At 38.6% G+C, this 26,300-nt stretch overlaps 1 protein-coding gene across 2 annotated transcripts in view; it reads left to right on the forward strand.

Annotated features, from left to right (window-relative positions):
- MEIKIN (meiotic kinetochore factor) overlaps nt 1-26,300 on the forward strand; it is a 136,517-nt gene that overhangs the window by 74,377 nt on the left and 35,840 nt on the right. The window lies entirely within an intron of this gene.

Raw genomic sequence — 26,300 nt, forward strand, 5'->3', positions numbered from 1 at the left:
CAAATATTTAAAGTGTGCAATTTAAATTTTTTACATATATGAGCACCCTTGAAACCATCAGCACAATCAAGATAGTGAAAATACTCATCACCAAAAGTTGACATTGGTATGGTGGTGGTTTAGTCATTAAGTCATATCTGACTCTTGTGACCCATAGATGGTAGCCCACCAGATTCCTCTGTTCATGGGATTTCCCAGGAAAGAATACTGGAGTGGGTTGCCATTTCTTTCTCCAGGGGATCTTCCCAACCCAGGGATTGAATCTGGGTCCCCTGTATTGCAGGTGATCTCCTATATTGCATGTGTTTTCTTTACCACCTGAGCCACCAGGAAAGCCTGGTATTGATATACACAATCATATTTACAAAGCAGAAATAGAGACACAGACATAGAGAACAAGCCTATGGATACCAAGGGGAAAAGAGGGGAATGGGGTGAATTGGGAATTTAGGATTGACATACATATATTAGTGATGCCATGTATAAAATAGATAACTAATGAGAACCTTCTGTATAGCCCAGGGAACTCTACTCAATGCTGTATGGTGACCTAAATAGGAAGAAAATCCAAAAAATGGAATATATCTGTATATATATCTGATTCACTTTGCTGTACAGTAGACACTAACACAATATTATAAAGTGACTATACTCTAATAAAAGTAAAAAAAAAAGTTTTCCTGTATATAAGCATCTTTGAAACCACCACCACAATCAAGATAGTGAAAATATTCATCACCAGAAGTTTCCTCCTATAATATTACAATTTCTTTCTTCATGCCCCGCAAGCAACTACTTATCTAGTTACTGTCATAACAGATTGGATTTTGGAGTCCTTCAAGAAAGAGAGAGTTGTTTTTTTTTTAGTCTGACTTCTTTCACTCAGCATAGCTATTTTGAGATTCAGCCATATTGTTGAGTATATCAATCAGTTTCAGTTCAGTTGCTCAGTCGTGTCTGACTCTTTGTGACCCCATGGACTGCAGCACGCCAGGCATCCCTGTCCATCACCAACTCCCAGTGTTTACTCAAACTCATATTCATTGAGTCAGTGATGCCATTCAACCATCTCATCCCCTGCTGTCCCCTTCTCCTCCCATCCTCAATCTTTCCCAGCATCAGGGTCTTTTCCAGTGAGTCAGTTCTTCACATCAGGTGACCAAAGGATTGGAGTTTCAGCTTCAGCATCGGTCCTTCCAATGAATATTCAGCAATGATTTCCTTTTGGATGGACTGGTTGGGTCTCCTTGCTGTCTAGACTCTCAACAGTCTTCTCCAATACCACAGTTCAAAAGAATCAGTTCTTTGGCGCTCAGCTTTCTTTATAGTCCAACTCTCACATCCATACATGACTATGGGAAAAACCATAGCCTTGACTAGATGGACCTTTGTTGGCAAAGTAATGTCTCTGCTTTTTAATATGCTGTATAGGTTGGTCATAACTTTTTTCCAAGGAGCAAGTGTCTTTTAATTTCATGGCTGCAGTCACCATCTGAAGTGATTGTGGACCCCAAATAATAAAGTCACTGTTTCCACTGTTTCCCCATCAATTTGCCATGAAGTGATGGGACCAGATGCCATGATCTGAGTTTTCTGAATGTTGAGTTTTAAGCCAACTTTTTCACTCTTCTCTTTCACTTTTATCAAGAGGCTCTTTAGTTTTTCTTCCCTTTCTGCCATAAGGGTGGTGTCATCTGCATATCTGAGGTTATTGATGTTTCTCCCGGCAATCTTGATTCCAGCTTGTGCTTCATCCAGTCCAGCATTTCTCATGATGTACTCTGCATATGAGTTAAAGAAGCAGAGTGACAGTATACAACCTTTACGTACTTCTTTCCCATTTTGGAACCAGTCTGTTGTTCCATGTCCAGTTCTAACTGTTGCTTCTTGACCTGCATACAGTTCTCAGGAAGCAGGTCAGGTGATCTGGTATCCATTTCTTGAAGGATTTTCCATATTTTGTTGTGTATCAGTTTGTTGTGTTTGAGTGTATCAATAGTTTGTTCCTTTTTATTGCTAAGTAATATTTCATTGCATGGTATACCATAATTTATTTACCCATTCATCTATTTATGGACATTTATATTATTTAGCTGCTTGGAACATTTCAGTGAAGTATTTGTATTAACAAAGAATCTCTCCATAATCAAACTTTAGTGAGGCTATCCTGAGCTCTCTTCTAAACTAGGCCTTGACCTTGGGCTTCCATGTCCATCCTTGAATATGATTTTAGCAAGAATTCTGCTCACCAGTTTACAGAAAGTCCTCCACCTCTGATATCTGATCATTCTGGCTGCCTTTAGCATGCTGGCATATTAAGTCTAAATCAGTTCCTGGACCTAGTTTCAATGAGTGTATTGATGGGGAGGGTTTTCCTTCACTTAACAAACAAGCAAATTCCAGGCACCAGCTGGGTATCCTAGAAAGTGAAAGTGAAAGTCGCTCAGTCTTGTCTGACTCTTTGTGGCCCCTTGGGCTATACAGTCCATGGAATTCTCCAGGCCAGAATACTGGAGTGGGTAGCCTTTCCCTTCTCCAGGGCATCTTCCCAACACAGGGATTGAACCCAAGTCTCCTACATTGCAGGTGGATGAAATTCAACCCAATTCTGACACTACCCAGAGACAGCAACAGATTCCACAGGTAAAGGGCTCTGTCCTACAGGAACACCTTATACTTCAGACACCAATTGCAAGCCCAGGTTATTACCTGTGTTTCTGACAGGCTGGCTACAAATTGGAGGTTCCATTACCTGTCTCCTGAGACTTCAGACTCCAGTCACAAGTCCTTTACTTCTAACTTACTGGCTGTAAATCAGAAGTTCTCACAACTCTCTCCTTGGGTTTGATTAATTTTCTATAGTGGCTCATAGAACTCAGAAAAACATTTTACTCACTAAATTACTGTTTTATTATAAAAGGATATGATTCAGGAACAGCCAGATAGATGAGGTGCATAGAGCAAAGTATGGTGGACGGGTGCAGAGGGTCCATGCTTTCTCTTGGAGTGCCATTCTCCCCAGTCTCACCAAGATGCTCTTTGAACCCTGTCCTTTTGGAATTTTATGGAGACTTCATTACATAGGCATGATTGATTAAATCAATGGTCATTGGTGATTCATTCAACCTCTAGCTACTCTCTCCTCCCTTATGAGAAGATGTTATGGTATGGGCCTGAAAGTCCTAATCCTCTAATTACATAGTTGGTTTCCCTCACAACCAGCCGCTATCCTAGCTATAGTTCAAAAGTCACTTTATTAATGTAACAAAAGACACCTCATTTCTCTTATCACCTAGGGAATTTCAGCTCTATGCCAGAAATGGGGGCAAAGATCAAATATATATTTCCTATCATAAATCATAGTATCTTAGATAAGTTTAGCAAGAATCTCCTTACCCTTGATGTCTCTCCTCTTAGCAGTTTTCCCATCCTCTGATGCTTTCACTGTTCATTGGCTTTAAATCCCCAGCTATCTTTGCTGTATTTGGAACTGGACACAACCTCTCTCTGCTATTGCAATACCACTATTGCAAGTTTTGAATAAAACTTTCCTTATTGTTTTAGCAAGTGTTATAATACACATTCTTTTACAGTATAGGTGTATATTTTCTTTCCTCTTGGATAAATACCTAAAAATGGAAATTGCCAAGCTGTTTTCCAAGTAGTTATACCATCTTACATTTCTACTAGCAGTGTTTTTTTTTTTTTTTAGTTTTCTGTTTTTTGTTTTAATTTTATTTTATTTTTAAACTTTACAATATTGTATTAGTTTTGCCAAATATCGAAATGAATCTGCCACAGGTATACATTTATTCCCCGTCCTGAACCCTCCTCCCTCTTCCCTCCCCATACCATCCCTCTGGGTTGTCCCAGTGCACCAGCCCCAAGCATCCAGTATCGTGCATCGAACCTGGACTGGCAACTCGTTTCATACATGATATTATACATGTTTCAATGCCATTCTCCCAAATCTTCCCACCCTCTCCCTCTCCCACAGAGTCCATAAGACTGTTCTATACATCAGTGTCTCTTGCTGTCTCATACACAGGGTTATTGTTACCATCTTTCTAAATTCCATATGTGTTAGTATACTGTATTGGTGTTTTTCTTTCTGACTTAATTCACTCTGTATAATAGGCTCCAGTTTCATCCACTTCATTAGAACTGATTCAAATGTATTCTTTTTAATGGCTGAGTAATACTCCATTGTGTATATGTACCACAGCTTTCTTATCCATTCATCTGCTGATGGACATCTAGGTTGCTTCCATGTCCTGGCTATTATAAACAGTGCTGCAATGAACATTGGGGTACACGTGTCTCTTTCCCTTCTGGTTTCCTCAGTGTGTATGCCCAGCAGTGGGATTGCTGGATCATAAGGCAGTTCTATTTCCAGTTTTTGAAGGAATCTCCACACTGTTCTCCATAGTGGCTGTACTAGTTTGCATTCCCACCAACAGTGTAAGAGGCTTCCCTTTTCTCCATACCCTCTCCAGCATTTATTGCTTGTAGACTTTTGGATCACAGCCATGCTGACTGGCATGAAATGGTACCTCATTGTGGTTTTGATTTGCATTTCTCTGATAATGAGTGATGTTGAGCATCTTTTCATGTGTTTGTTAGCCATCTTTATGTCTTCTTTGGAGAAATGTCTATTTAGTTCTTTGGCCCATTTTTTGATTGGGTCATTTATTTTTCTGGAATTGAGCTGTAGGAGTTGCTTGTATATTTTTGAGATTAGTTGTTTGTCAGTTGCTTCATTTGCTATTATTTTCTCCAATTCTGAAGGCTGCCTTTTCACCTTGCTAATAGTTTCCTTTGATGTGCAGAAGCTTTTAAGTTTAATTAGGTCCCATTTGTTTATTTTTGCTTTTATTTCCAATATTCTGGGAGGTGGGTCATAGAGGATCCTGCTGTGATGTATGTCATAGAGTGTTTTGCCTATGTTCTCCTCTAGGAATTTTATAGTTTCTGGTCTTACGTTTAGATCTTTAATCCATTTTGAGTTTATTTTTGTGTATGGTGTTAGAAAGTGTTCTAGTTTCATTCTTTTACAAGTGGTTGACCAGTTTTCCCAGCACCACTTGTTAAAGAGATTGTCTTTAATCCATTGTATATTCTTGCCTCCTTTGTGAAAGACAAGTTGTCCATATGTGTGTGGATTTATCTCTGGGCTTTCTATTTTGTTCCATTGATCTATATTTCTGTCTTTGTGCCAGTACCATACTGTCTTGATAACTGTGGCTTTGTAGTAGAGCCTGAAGTCAGGTAGGTTGATTCCTCCAGTTCCATTCTTCTTTCTCAAGATAGCTTTGGCTATTCTAGGTTTTTTGTATTTCCATACAAATTGTGTAATTATTTGTTCTAGCTCTGTGAAAAATACCACTGGTAGCTTGATAGGGATTGCGTTGAATCTATAAATTGCTTTGGGTAGTATACTCATTTTCACTATATTGATTCTTCCAATCCATGAACATGGTATATTTCTCCATCTATTAGTGTCCTCTTTGATTTCTTTTACCAGTGTTTTATAGTTTTCTATATATAGGTCTTTAGTTTCTTTAGGTAGATATATTCCTAAGTATTTTATTCTTTCTGTTGCAATGGTGAATGGAATTGTTTCCTTAATTTCTCTTTCTGTTTTCTCATTATTAGTGTATAGGAATGCAAGGGATTTCTGTGTGTTGATTTTATATCCTGCAACTTTATTATATTCATTTATTAGTTCTAGTAATTTTCTGGTGGAGTCTTTACGGTTTTCTATGTAGAGGATCATGTCATCTGCAAATAGTGAGAGCTTTACTTCTTCTTTTCCAATTTGGATTCCTTTTATTTCTTTTTCTGCTCTGATTGATGTGGCCAAAACTATGTTGAATAGTAATGGTGAAAGTGGGCACCCTTGTCTTGTTCCTGACTTTAGAGGAAATGCTTTCAATTTTTCACCATTGAGGATAATGTTTGCTGTGGGTTTGTCATATATAGCTTTTATTATGTTGAGGTATGTTCCTTCTAGTCCTGCTTTCTGGAGAGTTTTTATCATAAATGGATGTTGAATTTTGTCAAAGGCTTTCTCTGCATCTATTGAGATAATCATATGGTTTTTATTTTTCAATTTGTTAATGTGGTGTATTACATTGATTGATTTGCAGATATTGAAGAATCCTTGCATCCCTGGGATAAAGCACACTTGGTCATGGTATATGATCTTTTTAATGTGTTGTTGGATTTGCATCTATGTTCATCAGTGATATTGGCCTGTAGTTTTCTTTTTTTGTGGCATCTTTGTCAGGTTTTGGTATTAGGGTGATGGTGGCCTCATAGAAAGAGTTTGGAAGTTTACCTTCCTCTGCAATTTTCTGAAAGAGTTTGAGCAGGATAGGTGTTAGCTCTTCTCTAAATTTTTGGTAGAATTCAGCTGTGAAACCATCTGGACCTGGGCTTTTGTTTGCTGGAAGATTTTTGATTATAGTTTCAATTTCCATGCTTGTGATGGGTCTGTTAAGATTTTCTATTTCTTCCTGGTCCAGTCTTGGAAAGTTATACTTTTCTAAGAATTTGTCCATTTCTTCCACGTTGTCCATTTTATTGGCGTATAATTGTTGATAGAGTCTCTTATGATCCTTTGTATTTTTGTGTTGTCTGTTGTGATCTCTCCATTTTCATTTCTAATTTTATTGATTTGATTTTTCTCCCTTTGTTTCTCAATGAGTCTGGCTAATGGTTTGTCAATTTTATTTATCCTTTCAAAGAACCAGCTTTTGGCTTTGTTGACTTTTGCTATGGTCTCCTTTGTTTCTTTTGCATTTATTTCTGCTCTAATTTTTAATATTTCTTTCCTTCTGCTAACCCTGGGGTTCTTCATTTCTTCCTTTTCTAGTTGCTTTAGATGTAGAGTTAGGTTATTTATTTGACTTTTTTCTTCTTTCTTGAGGTATGCCTGTATTGCTATGAACTTTCCCCTTAGGACTGCTTTTACAGTGTCCCACAGGTTTTGGGTTGTTGTGTTTTCATTTTCATTCGTTTCTATGCAAATTTTGATTTCTTCTGTGATTTGTTGGTTATTCAGCAGCGTGTTTTTCAGCCTCCATATGTTGGAATTTTTAATAGTTTTTCTCCTGTAATTGAGATCTAATCTTACTGCATTGTGGTCAGAAAAGATGCTTGGGATGATTTCTATTTTTTTGAATTTACCAAGGCTAGATTTATGGCCCAGGATGTAATCTATCCTGGAGAAGGTTCCATGTGTGTTTGAGAAAAAGGTGAAATTCATTGTTTTGGGATGAAATGTCCTGTAGATATCAATTAGGTCTAACTGGTCTGTTGTATCATTTAAAGTTTGTGTTTCCTTGCTAATTTTCTGTTTAGTTGATCTATCCGTAGGTGTGAGTGGGGTATTAAAGTCTCCCACTATAATTGTGTTATTGTTAATTTCTCCTTTCATACTTGTTAGCATTTGTCTTACATATTGCGGTGCTCCCGTGTTGGGTGCATATATATTTATAATTGTTATATCTTCTTCTTGGATTGATCCTTTGATCATTATGTAGTGACCATCTTTGTCTCTTTTCACAGCCTTTGTTTTAAAGTCTATTTTATCTGATATGAGTATTGCTACTCCTGCTTTCTTTTTGTCCTTATTTGCATGGAAAATCTTTTTCCAGCCCTTCACTTTCAGTCTGTATGTGTCCCCTGTTTTGAGGTGGGTCTCCTGTAGACAACATATATAGGGGTCTTGTTTTTGTATCCATTCAGCCAGTCTTTGTCTTTTGGTTGGGGCATTCAACCCATTTACATTTAAGGTAATTACTGATAAGTATGATCCCGTTGCCATTTACTTTATTGTTTTGGGTTTGAATTTATACACCGTTTTTGTGTTTCCTGTCTAGAGAATATCCTTTAGTATTTGTTGGAGAGCTGGTTTGGTGGTGCAGAATTCTCTCAGCTTTTGCTTGTCTGAAAAGCTTTTGATTTCTCCTTCATACTTGAATGAAATCCTTGCTGGGTACAATAATCTGGGCTGTAGGTTATTTTCTTTCATCATTTTAAGTATGTCTTGCCATTCCTTCCTGGCTTGAAGAGTTTTTATTGAAAGATCAGCTGTTATCCTTATGGGAGTTCCCTTGTGTGTTATTTGTTGTTTTTCCCCTGCTGCTTTTAATATTTGTTCTTTGTGTTTGATCTTTGTTAATTTGATTAATATGTGTCTTGGGGTGTTTCGCCTTGGGTTTATCCTGTTTGGGACTCTCTGGGTTTCTTGGACTTGGGTGATTATTTCCTTCCCCATTTTAGGGAAGTTTTCAACTATTATCTCCTCAAATAGTTTCTCATGGTCTTTCTTTTTGTCTTCTTCTTCTGGGACCCCTATGATTCGAATGTTGTAGTGTTTAATATTGTCCTGGAGGTCTTTGAGATTGTCCTCATTTCTTTTAATTCGTTTTTCTTTTATCCTCTTTGATTCATTTATTTCTACCATTCTATCTTCTAATTCACTAATCCTATCTTCTGCCTCTGTTATTCTACTATTTGTTGCCTCCAGAGTGTTTTTAATTTCATTTATTGCATTATTCATTATATATTGACTCTTTTTTATTTCTTCTAGGTCCTTGTTAAACCTTTCTTGCATCTTCTCAATCCTTGTCTCCAGGCTATTTATCTGTGATTCCATTTTGATTTCAAGATTTTGGATCAATTTCTCTATCATTATTTGGAATTCTTTATCAGGTAGATTCCCTGTCTCTTCCTCTTTTGTTTGGTTTGGTGGGCATTTATCCTGTTCCTTTATCTGCTGGGTATTCCTCTGTCTCTTCATCTTGTTTAAATTGCTGATTTTGGGGTGTCCTTTCTGTATTCTGGCAGTTTGTGGAGTTCTCTTTATTGTGGCATTTCCTCGCTGTGTGTGGGTTTGTACAGGTGGCTTGTCAAGGTTTCCTGCTTAGGGAAGCTTGTGTCAGTGTTCTGGTGGGTGGAGCTGTATTTCTTCTCTCTGGAGTGCAATGAAGTGTCCAGTAATGAGTTATGAGATGTCTATGGTTTTGGGGTGACTTTGGGCAGCCTGTATCTTGGCGCTCAGGGCTGTGTTCCTTTTTTGCTGGGGAATTTGCTTGGTATGTCTTGCCCTGGAACTTGTTGGCCCTTGTGTGGTGCTTGGTTTCAGTGTTGGTATGGAGGCGTTTGATGAGCTCCTGTCAATTAATGTTCCTTGGAGTCAGGAGTTCCCTGGAGACAGGGTTTGGACTTAAGCCTCCTGCTTCCAGTTATTGGTCTTATTTTTACTGTAGTTTCAAAACTTCTCCTTCTATACAGCACCACTGATAAAACATCTACATTAAAGATGAAAAGTTTCTCTACCGTGAGGGTCACCCAGAGAGGTTCACAGCGTTACATGGAGAAGAGAACAGGGAGGAGGGCGTTAGAGGTGACCCGAATGAGATGAGGTGGAATCAATAGAGGAGAGAGTGGACTAGCCAATAATCACTTCCTCATGTGCACTCCACAACTGGACCACTCAGAGATGTTCACAGAGTTATACAGAGAAGAGAAGAAGGAGAAAGGAGACAGAGGTGGCCAGGAGGATAAAAGGGGGGAATGAAAAGGAGGGAGACAGATCCAGCCAGTAATCAGTTCCCTAAGTGTTCTCTACCATCTGGAACTCACAGAAATTCACAGAGTTGGGTAGAGTAGAGAGGGGTTAGGGAGGAGACACAGGCAACCTGGTGGAGAAAAAGGAGAGTCCAAAGGGAGAGAGAGCAGTCAAGCCAGTAATCTCGCTCCCTAGTGAAAAATGGGTACTGAAGATTGGATTGTTCAAGGTACAAAATTGGTAACAAATACATAAAAGCAAAAATTAAAAATCTAGAGTAGAGTTTGGAATTTCAAAAATACAATGTTGAAGAAAAGAAGAAGGAAAAGAAAGAAAGAAAAAACGAACAAATAAAAACAAACAAGGTCACGAAAATTATAAAGAAAATACAGGTACAAAATTGATAACTAATACCAAAAAGCAAAAGTTAAGAATCTAGAGTAGAGTTTGGAATTTCAAAAATACGATGTTAAAAAAAAGAAGAAGAAAAAGAAAGAGAGAAAAAAACAAACAAAAACAAACAAAGTCGCAAAAATTATAAAGAAAATACAGGTACAAAATTGATAACAAATACCAAAAAGCTAAAATTAAAAATCTAGAGTAGAGTTTGGAATTTCAAAAATACAATGTTAAAGAAAAGAAGAAAAAAAGAAAAAAAAAAGACAAGGTCAAAAAATTATAAAAAAAATATATATGAAGTTTGCTGTAAAAAAAAAAAAGGTCTTTTTTTTTTGCAAAGTAATAGGTTATAAAAGTGAAAATTAAAGGAATAATAGAGGACTTAGAATTTTTTTTTTAATTAAAAAAAGAAAGAATGAATGATCGTAAAAATAGTAAAAATATATCTAGGACTTTCTCTGGTTTTGTTGTGAGTATTGTGGGTTCAGTTCATTTTTGGCTAGTTCCTTGGTCCGACTTATATTTCTCAAGATCTATAGGCCCCTTCCTATGTAGTCAGTAGTAACCACAGGGTTTTAATCTATTGCCTGTAGCTTCTAAGGCATTTCCCTCTGTTATAGCTTCTTCTGTTTGCTGGTCTCTTCAGTGTCTGGTTTCTGCCCTGACACAAAGGGGACAGTGGAGGACACTTTTTTTTTTTTTTTTAGGCTCACTTGTTCAGTCGTGCTGTGGGGAGGGAGGGAGGGATGCTACAAACAAATAAGACTGGCGTGTGCTCGCAGTGCCTCAGCCACACTGGGTCTGCCCCCGCTCACGGCGCATGTAGCCTCCCTGCCCACACTGCTCAGGCTCTAGGTTGCTCTGCCAGGAACCATCTGAGGCCGGCCCTGGGCTGCCTGCACCTCCCAGGTCCAAGCCGCTCAGGTTCAGGCTCTCGGGTGGTCCTCAGAGGCGCAGACTCAATTGGGCCTGCGCTTTGTGCCCTTCGCAGGTCCGAGCAGCTCAGGTGATGAGGTGCTTGGCGAGCACGATTGCTGCGACTTATCGCCTCCCCGCCGCTCGCCGCTCGGTTATCTAGGTGTACAACCAGCGCACCTTCTCAGGTAGATATTGACCATCCAGACCCCCAAGAAGTTTTAGTTAGCAAAGAAGCCTACTTACAGTTTTATAGATAATGTCTCTCTGGGGCTGTGATTGCCCCCTTCCAGTTCTGGCTGCCTGTCACCGGAGGGGGATGGTCTGCAGCCGGCTATCTCTGTTCAGTCCTTTGTTCCGTGCACGGGCCTGGCGGTGTCTTAGGTTAGGGCTGGCTTTTCGCGTGGTAGATATCCCATAGTCTGATTTGCTAGCCCAAATTATTTCACTCAGATAGCGCTCAGGGTATTCAGGCCAGGTCCTTACTCTAAGCAATGCAGCCCACGCCGTGCCTCCCTGCCCAGCCCCCACTTGCTAATGGCGTGTGCAGGAGTCTGTGCTGCTTCTCCACTGGGGGAGTTACCGTAGGTCTCGCAATCTGCGGGTTTTAATTGTTTATTTATTTTTCCTCCCTGTTATGTTGCCCTTTGTGCTTCCAAAGCTCGGCACAGATTCAGCAGTGAGAAGGTTTCTGGTGTTTGGAAACCTCTCTTTTTAAGACTCCCTTCCCGGGACGGAATTCCATCCCTCCCTCTTTTGTCTCTTTTTTTGTCTTTTTTATTTTTTCCTACCTCCTTTCGAAGACTTGGGTTGCTTTTCTGGGTGCCTGATGTCCTCTACCGGCCTTCAAAAGTTGTTTTGTGGAATTTACTCAGCTTTTAAATGTTCTTTTGATGAATTTGTGGGGGGGAAAGTGTTCTCCCCGTCCTACTCCTCCGCCATCTTGGCTCCTCTACTAGCAGTGTTTGAAACTTGTTTCATTACATGTGACACTTAATATGGCCAGTCTTTTAATTTGAACCATTCTAATAGATATGAAGTGATATCATAATGTGATTTTAATTTATATTTCCCTAAGGACTAATATGTTAATCACTTTTTCATGTGCTTATTTTGGAAAAGGAAATGGAAACCCACTCCAGTATTCTTGCCTGGAGAATCCCGTGGACAGAGAAGCCTGGTGGGCTGCTGTCCATAGGGTTGCAGAGAGTCGGACACAACTGAAGCGACTCAGCATGCATGCATGCATTGGAGAAGGAAATGGCAACCCACTCCCATATTCTTGCCTGGAGAATCCCAGGGACAGAGGAACCTGGTGGGCTGCCATCAGTGGGGTCACAGAGAATCGGATACGACTGAAGTGACTTAGCAGCAGCAGCAGCACGTACTTATTTAACATCTGCATATCCTTTTTGGTGATATATCTGTTCCAATATTTTGTCTATTTAAAAAATTATTTGATTTTCTCATTGTAGAATTTTGAAAGTTCTTTACATATTCTGGATGCAAATCCTTTATGAGATATATGCTTTGAAGAATATTCTTCCAGTGGGCACCTTGTCTTTTCACACTATTTCTATTGTCTTCTTTAAAAAAAAAAAAAAAACCTTAATGTAGTATATTTTACATATAATAAAATTTACCCATTTAAAGTTTTACAATTAAATGACTTTTTGAAAATTTGGAGAGTTTAAGCATCACCATATGTCAGTTTTAGAACATTTTTTACCCACAATAAGATCCCTTATGCCCATTTACACTTAAACCCTGTTCTCAGCCCTAAGCAAATACTGATCTACTTTATGTCTCTTGAGTTTCCTTTTCTGAGCATTTCATATAAGTGGAATCATATAATATGTAATTTCTTGTGAAACAGTTTGAAGAACATAAATTTTTAACTTTGATTAAGTCCAACTTGTCAGTTTGTTATTGGGATATGCCTTTGTTGTCATATCTGAGAAATCTTTGCCTAACCCAGGGTCACAAAGGTCTTCTGTGGTTTCTTCTAGAAGTTTCATAATTTAAAGTTTTACATTTTTGCCTATGAGTTAATTTTATTAAATGATGTTATATATGGATTCAAGTTCTTTTTTTGCATATTGACATTCAATTATTCTAGCATTTGTGAAAATTCTATCCTTTCTTCACTATATTGCCTTTGCACCTTTGCTGAAAAAAAAGTTATCCATATATAAGTATGGGTTTCTGTCTGGATTCTCTATATCATTTCATTCATCTACTTGTTTATCTTTATACCAGTACCATGCAGTATTGAATAATGTGGCACTATAGTAATTCTTGATATCAGATAGTACTAGCTCTCTGACTTTGTTATTCTTTTTCAATTGGTTTGGCTTTTAGGTTCTTTGCACTTGTATATGAATTTTAGGATAAGCTTGTCAATTTTTACAAAAAAACAAGAAACTCTAATGGGATTTTGATTTGGATTGCATTGAATCTATAGGTTAATTTGAGGATAATTGACATCATAACAAGATTGAGTTTCCTATCTTAAGAAAAAAGGGCATCTGTCCATTTTATTTAGGTCTTCTTTACTACCTTAAAATTTTTACTAAACAGGTCATTATTCCCACCTGATGTCATTATTTCTCACCTAATTTTAATATTTCATATTTTTATGCTGCTGCTGCTAAGTTGCTTCAGTCGTGTCCGACTCTGTGCAACCCCAGAGATGGCAGCCCACCAGGCTCCCCCGTCTCTGGGATTCTCCAGGCAAGAACACTGGAGTGGGTTGCCATTTCCTTCTCCAATGCATGAAAGTGAAAAGTGAAAGTGAAGTCGCTCAGTCGTGTCCAACTCTGTGCGACCCCATAGACAGCAGCCCACCAGGCTCCTCTGTCCATGGGATTTTCCCGGCAAGAGTACTGGAGTGGGGTGCCATTGCCTTCTCTGATTTTTATGCTATTAATTTCTATTTCTCACTATTCATTGCTAGCAATAGAGATATACCTTTTTAAAAAATGATTCCTTTTTTATTTTTTTAACTTTTTATTTTGTATTGGGGTGTAGCTGATTAATAATGTTGTGATAGCTTCAAGTGAACAGTGAAAGGACTCAGCCATACATATACATGTATCCATTCTCTCCCCAAATTCCCCTCCCATCCAACTGATTCCTTTTTTAAAAAAATTATGTATTTTTGTTTGCACTGGGTCTTTGTTGCTGCCCAGGTTTTTTCTGGTTGCAATGAGTGGTGTCTACTCTTTGTTGAAGTGCACATACTTTTCATCACAGAGACTTCTCTTCTTACAGACACAGGTCTTAGGGATGTGGGCTTCAGTGGCTGCAGCATGCGGGCTCAGTAGTTGTGGCTTGCAGGCTCTAGAGCATGGTCTCAAAAATTGTGGCACATGGGCTTGAGTTGCTCTGTGCTCTGAGTACTGAGCTTGAGTTGCTCAGTTGCTCTGAGACATGTGGAATCTTCTGGACCAGGGATCGAACCCCTGTCCCTGGCATTGGCGGGCAAATTCTTGTCCACTGCACCACCAAGAAGAAGTCCAATAAATATACCTTTTTGTTTGTTGATCTTTATATTAGTCTTCTTGGACTACCATAACAAAATACAATAGACTAGGGGGATTAAACAACAGAATTTTATTTTTTCAAAGTTTTAGAGGCCAGGAAGTCCACGACCAAAGTGCTGGCCTATTCATTTCCTGGTAGGGCTCTTTTCTTGTCTTGTAGGTGACCACCATCTTGCTATGACTTCACATGACCTTTTCTCTCCACGCAAAGAAAGAGAGGGCTCTGGTGTTTCTTTCTTTTCTTATGAGGGCACCAGATCTCTCAGATTGGGCCTCACCTTTATGAACTCATATCACCCTCTCATAGGCTCTATCTCCAAATACAATCTTATTGAGGGTTATGACTTGAGCATATAAACTTTGGAGGGACACAAACACTCATTTCATAATAAAGATACTGTAAACTTGCTAATCTTAATTATTAGCTCTAGTGGTATTTCCCCCTAAAGTTTCTGTTTGACCATGGGCAATTACGTCATCTGTGAATAAAAATAGTTGTACTTCTTTCTTTCCAGTTTGGATGCCTTTTGTTTTTTCTTACATAATTGCACTGATTCCATCCTCCTGTACAATGTTGAAAGAGAGCCGTAAGGAGAGCGGACATGCTTGCCTTGTTTCTATATTTTGATGAAAAGCATTTAGTAGTTCACTCTTAAGTATGATATTATCTGTAGGTTTTCTATATATTTTCTCTTAGTTTGGGAAAGTTACCTTCTATTCCTAATATGCTTGAGAGAGTTTATCAGAAATAGATGCTGCTGCTGCTGCTGCTGCTAAGTCCCTTCAGTCGTGTCCGACTCTGTGCGACCCCGTAGACAGCAGCCCACCAGACTCCCCTGTCCCTGGGATTCTCCAGGCAAGAACACTGGAGTGGGTTGCCATTTCCTTCTTCAATGCATGAAAGTGAAAAGTGAAAATGAAGTTGCTCAGCCATGTCCGACTCTTAGCTAGATTTTGCCAAATGTAGCTTTTGTGTCTGTTAAGGTGATCGTAGGGTTTTACTTTTTCAGTTTGTTAATATGGTGAATTGATGATTGTAAATTGAATATAATGTATTGATTGATGTTCTAGTATTAAACCAACTCTGCATCCTAAAGTAAACCCTATTTGGTTGTAATGTATTTTTCTTTTTATATATTATTGGATTTGATTTGCTTCAATTTTTGCATCAGTGTTCATGAGGGTCTGTAGTTTTCTTTTAAAGTGTATGTAGCATTGAAATGTGCATATTATCATATGTGAAGTGGATTGCCAATCCAGGTTCGATGCATGAGACAGGGTGCTCAGGGCTGGTACACTGGGATGACCCTGGGGGATGGAATGGGGAAGGAGTTGGGAGGGGGATTCTGGATGGGGAACACATGTGTGCCCATGGCTGATTCACGTGGATGTTTGGCAAAAACCACTACAATATTGTAAAGTAATTAGATTTCAATTAAAATAAATAAAATAATTTAAAAAAATAAAGTGTATGTCTGTGTTTGGTATCAGAGTAATGATTAAGCTCATAAAACAAGTTGGGAAGTATTTCTTCCTCTTCAGTTTTCTGGAGAAGAGATAGTATTATTTCTGCCTTAAATTATTTTTGTTGGGTGGAATTCACTATTGAAGCCATATAGGCCTGGAATTTTCTTTGTTGAAAAGAAATGTTACAATTACTACCTTTTTCTGGAGGAGGGCATGGTTACCCTCTCTAGTATTCTTGTCTGGAGAATCCCATGGACGGAAGAGCCTGGCGGGCTACAGTCCATAGGATCACAAAGGGTCAGACACAACTAAAGCGACTTAGCATGTATAACCTCTTTAGGGCTATTCAACTTATCTCTTTCTTCTTGAGAAAACTTTGGTAGTTTGTGTATTTCAAGGAATTTGTCCATTTCCTGTAAATTTATTGTCAAATATTTATAATATTCTCCTATTATTCTTTAATATATGGGCATCTGTAGTGATAGGAAAAGGCAATGGCACCCCACTCCAGTACTCTTGCCTGGAAAATCCCATGGACGGAGGAGCCTGGTAGGCTGCAGTCCATGGGGTGGCTAAGAGTCGGACACGACTGAGCGACTTCACTTTCACTTTTCACTTTTATGCATTAGAGAAGGAAATGGCAACCCACTCCAGTGTTCTTGCCTGGAGAATCCCAGGGATGGGGGAGCCTGGTGGGCTGCCGTCTATGGGGTCGCACAGAGTCGGACACCACTGAAGTGACTTAGCAGCAGCAGCAGCAGTAGTGATATAATCTTTCTCATTCCTGGTATTGATAATTTATGTCTTCTCTCTCTTTTTTCTGAGCAATCTGGTTTCTGCTCTGATGTTATTTTTTTTAGTCTGCTTAGTTTATGTTTAATTAGCTCTTCTTTTTTTACTTTTTTATTTTATTTTTTAACTTTACAATATTGTATTGATTAAGGTGAAAGCTGAGGTCATTGATATAAGACCTTTCTTCTTTTCTAATACAGTAGTTTTAATGCTGGGCTTGCCTGGTAGCTCAGCTGGTAAAGAATCCACCTGCAATGCAGGAGACCCCAGTTCAATTCCTGGATTGGGAAGATCCCCCGAAGAAGGGACAGGCTACCCACTCCAGTATTCATGGGCTTCCCTATGGCTCAAGCGGGAAAGGATCCACCTTTCAATGCAGGAGACCTGGGTTCGATCCCTGGGTTGGGAAGATTCCCTGGAGGAGGGCATGGCAACCCACTCCAGTGTTCTTGCCTGGAGATTCCCCATGGACAGAGGAGCCTAGCAGACTACAGTCCATGGGGTTGCAAAGAGTTGGACATGACTGAGCTACTAAGCACAGCACAGTTTACTTCAACTATACATTTACTTCAACTACTGCTCAGATGCATCCCACAAGTTTTGACACAATGTGTTATCATTTTCATGCAGTTCAAATACTTCCCATTTTCCCTATGTATTTATTCTTTCATCCTTGGGCCATTTAAAAGTGTGCTATTATATAAATATCTGAAAAATTTCCAGAGATATTTCTGTTACACATTTCTAATTTCATTCCATGGTGATCTGAGACTATACTTGATATGCCTAGATTCCTTTTAAATTTGTTGTTTTTGTTCAGTTGCTAAGTCATGTCCAACTCTGCGACCCCATGGACTGCAGCACATCAGGCTTCCCTGTCCTTCACCATCTCCCGGAATTTGCTCAAACTCATGTCCATTCAATCAGTGATGCCATCCAACCATCTCATCCTCTGTCACCCGCTTCTCCTCCTGCCTTCAATCCTTCCCAGCATCAGGGTCTTTTCCAATGAGGCAGCTCTTTGCATCAGGTGGCCAAAGTATTGGAGCTTCTGTTTCAGCATCAGTCCTTCCAGTGAATATTCAGGGTTGATTTCCTTTAGGATTGACTGATTTGATCTCCTTGCTGTTCAAGGGACTCTCAAGAATCTTTTCCAGCACCACAGTTCAAAAGCATCAGTTTTTGGGTGCTTAGCCTCCAGTGTTCTTGCCTGGAGAATCCCAGGGACGGCGGAGCCTGATGGGCTGCCATCTATGGGGTCACTTTACGACTGAAGCAACTTAGCAGCAGCAGCCTCCTTTATGGTCCAAATCTCACATCTGTACATGACTATTGGAAAAATCATAGCTTTGACTAGATGGACCTTTATCAGCAAAGTGATGTCTCTATTTTTAATATACTGTATAGGTTTGTTACAAGTTTTCTTCCAGGGAGCAAGCATCTTTTAATTTCATGGCTGCAGTCTCCATCCACAGTGATTTTGGAGCCCAGAGAATAAAATCTCTCACTATTTCCATTTTTTCCCCATCTGTTTGCCATAAAATGTTGAGATATGTTTTATAACCCATATGGTTTATTTTGGTGAATGTTCTGTGTATGTGAGAATCATGTGTATTCTGCTTTTGTTGGGTAAAGTGGTCTATAAATGTCAATCAGTCAGGTTGATTGGTAGTGATGTTCAAGTAGACTATATCCTTGCTAATTTCTTGCCTACTTGGTCTATTGATTATTAAGAGATATTGAAATCTCTTACTGTAATGGTAGATTTGTCTTTCTCCTTTTAGTCCTATCCTTTTTTGTTTCACATATAAAATATGTGAATATTTTTATATATGAAAAATGTTTTATATGTGAAACAAAACCTCTGTTACTAGATGTATAAACATTTAAGAGTGGTTGGGATTGTTATATCCTCTTGATTAATTCATCCAGTTTATCATGAAAGGCCTTATTTATCCCTGGTAATATTCTTTGCATAGAAATCTCCTTTGTCTGATGTTAATATAGCTACTCTAGCTTTCTTTTGACTGTTGTTAGCATGGTGTATATTTTTGTATCCTTTTACTTTAAAATTTGTTTTAGAAAAGTTTTAGTTTTGTAGCAAAATTGAGAGGAAAATTCAGTGAACTCTTATATCTTCACTACTCTCACACATGCATATCCATAATTATTATCAATATAATTCATCAGAATGTACATTTTTAAATCAAGAATGAGCCCACATTAACATATCATAATCATCCAAAGTCCATAGTTTAAATTAGACTTCATATAGTCTACTTTTGCCTTTAATCTTTCCCAACATCACATTCTTCTCCAATGAGTCAGCCTTTCACATCAGGTGGCCAAAGTATTGGAGCTTCAGCTTCAGCAACAGTACTTCCAATGATTATTCAGGGTTCATTTCCTTTAGTATTGACTGATTTGATCTCCTTGTGGTCTAAGGGACTCTCAAGAGTCTTCTCCAGTCCCACAATTTGAAAGCATCAATTCTTTGGCATTCAGCTCTCTTTATGGTCATTCAACTCTCACATTCGTACAGACTACTGGAAAAACCATAGCTTTGACTATACAGACCTTTGTCTGCAAAGTGATATCTCTGCTTTTTAATATATTGTCTAGGTTTGTCATAGCTTTCCTCCCAAGGAGCAAGCATCATTTAATTTCATGGCTGCAAAAAGAATTTTATTGCAAAAAACTGACAAAACAATTGTAATAGTAACATCAAAGGTCACTGATCACCATAACAAATATAATAATAATGAAAACATTTGAAAAATGTGTGATTTACCAAAATGTGACACACAGACATCAAGTGAGCAAGTGCTGTTGGATAATGGTGCCAACAGACTTGCTAAACAGAGGGTTGCCACAAAACTTCAATTTATAAAAAAAAAAAAATTTATATATAGTACTAGCAAAATGCAGTAAAGCAGAGGGTAATAAAAATAGGTATATCTGTAATTATAATATCAGAGATAATCATGATGGTGTGATCACTCACCTAGTGATCACTCACCTAGTGAGGTCAGGTGGGCCTTAGACAGCATCACTACAAACAAAGCTAGTGGAGGTGATGGAATTCCAGTTGAGCTATTTCAAATCCTAGAAGATGATGCTGTGAAAGTGCTACACTCAATATGCCAAAAATTTGGAAAACTCAGCAGTGGCCACAGGACTGGAAAAGGTCAGTTTTCATTCCAATCCCAAAGAAAGGCAATGCCAAAGAATGCTCAAACTACCGCACAATTGCACTCATCTCACACGCTAGTAAAGTAATGCTCAAAATTCTCCAAGCCAGGCTTCAGCAATATGTGAACTGTGAACTTCCAGATATTCAAGCCGGTTTTAGAAAAGGCAGAGGAACCAGAGATCGAATTGCCAACATCTGCTGGATCATGGAAAAAGCAAGAGAGTTCCAGAAAAACATCTATTTCTGCTTTATTGACTATGCCAAAGCCTTTGACTGTGTGGATCACAATAAACTATGGAAAATTCTGAAAGAGATGGGAATACGAGACGACCTGACCTGCTTCTTGAGAAACCTATATGCAGGGCAGGAAGCAACAGTTAGAACTGGACATGGAACAACAGACTGGTTCCAAATAGGAAAAGGAGTACGTCAAAGCTGTATATTGTCATCCTGCTTATTTAACTTATATGCAGAGTACATCATGAGAAACGCTGGGCTGGATGAAGCACAAGCTGGAATCAAGATTGCCAGGAGAAATATCAATAACCTCAGATATGCAGATGACACTACCCTTACGGCAGAAAGTGAAGAGGAATTAAAAAGCCTCTTAATGAAAGTGAAAGAGGTGAGTGAAAAAGTTGGCTTAAAGCTAACATTCAGAAAACTAAGATCATGGCATCTGGTCCCATCACTTCATGGCAAATGAATGAGGAAACAGTGTCAGACTTTATTTTTGGGGGCTCCAAAATCACTGCAGATAGTGATTGCATCCACAAAATTAAAAAACGCTTAGTCCTTGGAAGGAAAGTTATGACCAACCTAGATAGCATATTCAAAAGCAGAGACATTACTTTGCCAACAAAGGTCTGTCTAGTTAAGGCTATGGTTTTTCCTGTGGTCATGTATGGATATGAGAGTTGGACTGTGAAGAAAGCTGAGGGCCAAAGAACTGATGCTTTTGAACTGTGGTGTTGGAGAAGACTGTTGAGAGTCCCTTGGACTGCAAGGAGATCCAAGCAGTCCATCCTAAAGGAGATCAGTACTGGGTGTTCATTGGAGGACTGATGCTGAGGCTGAAACTCCAATACTTGGCCACCTCATGCGAAGAGTTGACTCACTAGAAAAGACTCTGATGCTGGGAGGGATTGGGGGCAGGAGGAGAAAGGGACAACAGAGGATGAGATGGCTGAATGGCATCATTGACTCCGTGGTCATGAGTTTGGGTAAACTCCGGGAGTTGGTGATGGACAGGGAGGCCTAGCGTGCTGTGATTCATGGGTTTGCAAAGTCACTGAGTGACTGAACTTAACTGATAGGGTATTTTCAGTGCCTTAAATAACCTCTTGTCCTACCTATTCATCTCCCCTCACGTACCGCTGACAGCCATTGATCTTTTAATTATCTCTACAGTTTTGCCTTTTCTAAATTGTCATATAGTTGCAATCACACAGTATGTAGCCTTTTCTGTTTGGCTCCTTTCACTTATTAGTGTGTATTTCAGGTTCCTCCATGTCTTTTCTAGGCTTAATAGTTCATTTCTTTTTAGGGCTGAATAATATCCCATTGTCTGGATGTTTATCCACTCACCTATGGAAAGACATCTTGATAACTTCCAGGTTTTGGCAATTAAGAATAAAGCTCCTTTTAGAAAACTACAGGCCAATATCACTGATGAACATAGATGCAAAAATCCTTGACAAAATTCTAGCAAACAGAATCCAACAACATATTAAAAAGATCATACATCATGACCAAGTGGGCTTTATCCCAGGGGTGCAAGGATTCTTCAATATCCACAAATCAATCAGTGTAATGCACCACATTAACAAATTGAAAAACAAAAACCATGTGATTATCTCAACAGATGCAGAGAAAGCCTTTGACAAAATTCAACATCCATTTATGATAAAAACCCTCCAGAAAGCAGGACTAGAAGGAACATACCTCAACATAATAAAAGCTATATATGACAAACTCACAGCAAACATTACCCTCAATGGTGAAAAATTGAAAGCGTTTCCCCTAAAGTCAGGAACAAGACAAGGGTGCCCACTCTCACCACTACTATTCAACATAGTTTTGGAAGTTTTGGTCACAGCAATCAGAGAAGAAAAAGAAAAGGAATCCAGATTGGAAAAGAAGAAGCAAAACTCTCACTGTTTGCAGATAACATGATCCTCTACATAGAAAACCCTAAAGACTCCACCAGAAAATTACTAGAGCTAATCAATGAATATAGTAAAGTTGTAGGATATAAAATTAACACACACAAATCCCTTGCATTCCTAGACACTAATAATGAGAAAATAGAAAGAGAAATTAAGGAAACAATTCCATTCACCATTGCAACAAAAAGAATAAAATACTTGGGAGTATATCTACCCAAAGAAACAAAAGACCTATATATAGAAAACTATAAAACACTGGTGAAAGAAATCAAAGAGGACACAAATAGATGGAGAAATATACCATGTTCATGGATTGGAAAAATCAATATAGTGAAAATGAGTATATTACCCAAAGCAATCTATAGAATCAATGCGATCCCTATCAGGCTACCAACGGTATTTTTCAGAGAACTAGAACAAATAATTTCACAATTTTTTATGGATATACAAAAAACCTTGAATAGCCAAAGCAATCTTGAGAAAGAAGAATGGAACTGGAGGAATCAACTTGCCTGACTTCAGTCTCTACTACAAAGCCACAGTCATCAAGACAGTATGGTACTGGCACAAAGACAGAAATGTAGATCAATGGAACAAAATAGAAAGCCCAGAGATAAATCCACACAGCTATGGAAACCTTATCTTTGACAAAGGAGGCAAGAATATACAATGGAGGAAAGACAATCTCTTTAACAAGTGGTGCTGGGAAAACTTGTCAACCACTTGTAAAAGAATGAATCTAGAACACTTTCTGACACCATACAAAAAATAAACTCAAAATAGATTAAAGATATAAATGTAAGATCTGAAACTATAAAATTCCTAGAGGAGAACATAGACAAAACACTCTCCGACATAAATCACAGCAGGACCCACCTTGCAGAATATTGGAAATAAAAGCAAAAATAAACAAATGGGACCTAATTAAAATTAAAAGCTTCTGCACAACAAAGGAAACTATAAGCAAGGTGAAAAGACAGCCTTCAGAATGGGAGAAAACAACAGCAAATGAAGCAACTGACAAAGAATTAATCTCAAAAATATACAAGCAACTCCTGCAGCTCAATTCCAGAAAAATAAAATACCCAATCGAAAAGTAGGCCAAAGAACTAAACAGACATTTCTCCAAAGAAGACATACAGATGTTTAACAAACACATGAAAAGATGCTCAACATCACTCATTATCAGAGAAATGCAAATCAAAACCACAATGAGGTAGGTACCATTTCACGCCAGTCAGAATGGCTGTGATCCAAAAGTCTACAAGCAATAAATGCTGGAGAGGGTGTGGAGAAAAGGGAACCCTCTTACACTGTTGGTGGGAATGCAAACTAGTACAGCCACTATGGAGAACAGTGTGGAGATTCCTTAAAAAAGTGGAAATAGAACTGCCATATGACCCAGCAATCGCACTGCTGGGCATACACACTGAGGAAACCAGAATTGAAAGAGACACATGTACCCCAATGTTCAACACAGCACTGTTTATAATAGCCAGGACATGAAAGCAACCTAGATGTCCATCAGCAGATGAATGGATAAGAAAGCGGTGGTACATATACACAATGGAGTATTACTCAGCCATTAAAAAGAATACATTTGAATCAGTCCTAATGAGATGGATGAAACTGGAGCCTATTATACAGAGTGAAGTAAGCCAGAAAGAAAAACACCAATACAGTATGCTGCTAAGTCGCTTCAGTCATGTCTGACTCTGTGCGACCCCAGAGACGGCAGCCCACCAGGCTCCCCTGTCTCTGGGATTCTCCAGGCAAGAACACTGGAGTGGGTTGCCATTTCCTTCTCCAATGCATGAAAGTGAAAAGTGAAAAGTGAAAGTGAAGTCGCTCAGTCGTGTCTGACTCCTAGCAACCCCATGGACTTTAGCCTACCAGGCTCCTCCGTCCATGGGATTTTCCCGGCAAGAGTACTGGAGTGGGGTGCCATCGCCTTCTCCAATACAGTATACTAGTGCATGTATATGGAATTCAGAAAGAAGGTAGTGATAACCCTGTATGTGAGACAGCAAAAGAGACACAAATGTATTGAACAGTTTTTTGGACTCTGTGGGAGAGGGCGAGGGTGGGATGATATAGGAGAATGGCATTGAAAAATGTAAAATATCATATGTGATACGAATTGTCAGTCCAGATTTGATGCATGATACAGGGTGCTTGGGGCTGGTGCACTGGGATGACCCAGAGGAATGGGATGGGGAGGGAGGTGAGAGGGAGGTTCAGGATTGGGAACACATGTACACTCATGGCAGATTCAAGTCAATGTATGGTAAAACCAATACAATATTGTAAAGTAAAATAAATAAATTAAAAAAAACGAATAATGCTTCTTTTAATATAGATGTGCAGGTTGTTAAAATTAATTTATTTTTGACTGCTCTGGGTCTTAGTGCAGCATGTGTATTCTTCAGTCTTCATTGTGGTATGAAGGATCTTTAGTTGCAGCATGTGGGATCTGTAGTTGTGGCAATGGGATTTATTTATTTATTTAAAATTTATTTATTTATTTTAATTGGAGGCTAATTACTTTATAATATTGTAGTGGTTTTTGGCATACATTGCCATACATTGAACTGAACTGAACTGATAGGTTTTGGGTTGTTGTGTTTTCATTTTCATTCGTTTCTATGCATATTTTGATTTCTTTTTTGATTTCTTCTGTGGTTTGTTGGTTATTCAGCACCGTGTTGTTCAGCTTCTATATGTTGGAATTTTTAATAGTTTTTCTCCTGTAATTGACATCTAATCTTACTTCACTGTGGTCAGAAAAGATGCTTGGAATGGTTTAATTTTTTTTTTTTTTTTAATTTATCAAGGCTAGATTTATGGTCCAGGATGTGATCTGTCCTGGAGAAGGTTCCATGTGCACTTTAGAAGAAGGTGAAATTCATTGTTTTGGGGTGAAATGTCCTATAGATATCAATTAGGTCTAACTGGTCCATTGTATCATTTAAAGTTTGTGTTTCCTTGCTAATTTTCTGTTTAGTTGATCTATCCATAGATGTGAGTGGGATATTAAAGTCTCCCACTATTATTGTGTTACTGTTAATTTCCCCTTTCATACTTGTTAGCTTTTGCCTTACATATTGCAGTGCTCCTATGTTGGGTGCATATACATTTATAATTGTTATATCTTCTTTTTGGATTGATCCTTTGATCATTGTGTAGAGTCCTTCTTTGTCTCTTTTCACAGCCTTTATTTCAAAGTCTATTTTATCTGACAGGAGTATTGCTACTCCTGTTTTCTTTTAGTCTTCAATTCCAGCCCTTCACTTTGAGTCTGTATGTGTCCCTTATTTTGAGGTGGGTCTCTTGTAGACAGCATATATAGGGGTCTTGTTTTTATATCCATTCAGCCAGTCTTTGTCTTTTGGTTGGGGCATTCAACCTATTTACATTTAAGGTAATTATTGATAAGTATGATCCCGTTGCCATTTACTTTGTTGTTTGGGGTTCGAGTTTATACACCTTTTCCGTGTTTCTTGTCTAGAGAAGATCCTTTAGCATTTGTTGAAGAGCTGGTTTGGTGGTGCTGAATTCTCTGAGCTTTTGCTTGTCTGTAACGCTTTTGATTTCTCCTTCATATTTGAATGAGATCCTTGCTGGGTACAGTAATCTGGGTTGTAGGTTTTTCTCTTTCATCACTTTAAGTATGTCTTGCCATTCCCTTCTGGACTGGAGAGTTTCTGTTGAAAGATCAGCTGTTATTCTTATGGGAATCACCTTGTGTGTTATTTGTTGTTTTTCCCTTGCTGCTTTTAATATTTGTTTTTGTGTTTGATCTTTGTTAATTTGATTATATGTGTCTTGGGTTGTTTTCTTTGGGATTGGAATGAAAACTGACCTTTTTCAGTCATGTGACCACTGCTGAGTTTTCCAAATTTGCTGGCATATTGAGTGCAGCACTTTCACAGCATCATCTTCAGGATTTGAAATAGCTCAATTGGAATTCCATCACCTCCACTAGCTTTGTTTGTAGTGATACTTTCTAAGGCCCTCTTGACTTCACATTCCAAGATGTCTGGCTCTAGGTGAGTGATCACACCATCGTGATTATCTTGGTCATGAAGATCTTTTTTGTACAGTTCTTCTGTGTATTCTTGCCACCTCTTCTTAATATCTTCTGCTTCTGTTAGGTCCATACCATTTCTGTCCTTTATTGTGCCCATCTTTGCATGAAATGTTCCCTTGGTATCTCTAATTTTCTTGAAGAGATCTCTAGT

The sequence above is a fragment of the Bos indicus genome, chromosome 7 (genome assembly GCF_029378745.1).
Source record: "Bos indicus isolate NIAB-ARS_2022 breed Sahiwal x Tharparkar chromosome 7, NIAB-ARS_B.indTharparkar_mat_pri_1.0, whole genome shotgun sequence".
NCBI lineage: Eukaryota > Metazoa > Chordata > Mammalia > Artiodactyla > Bovidae > Bos > Bos indicus.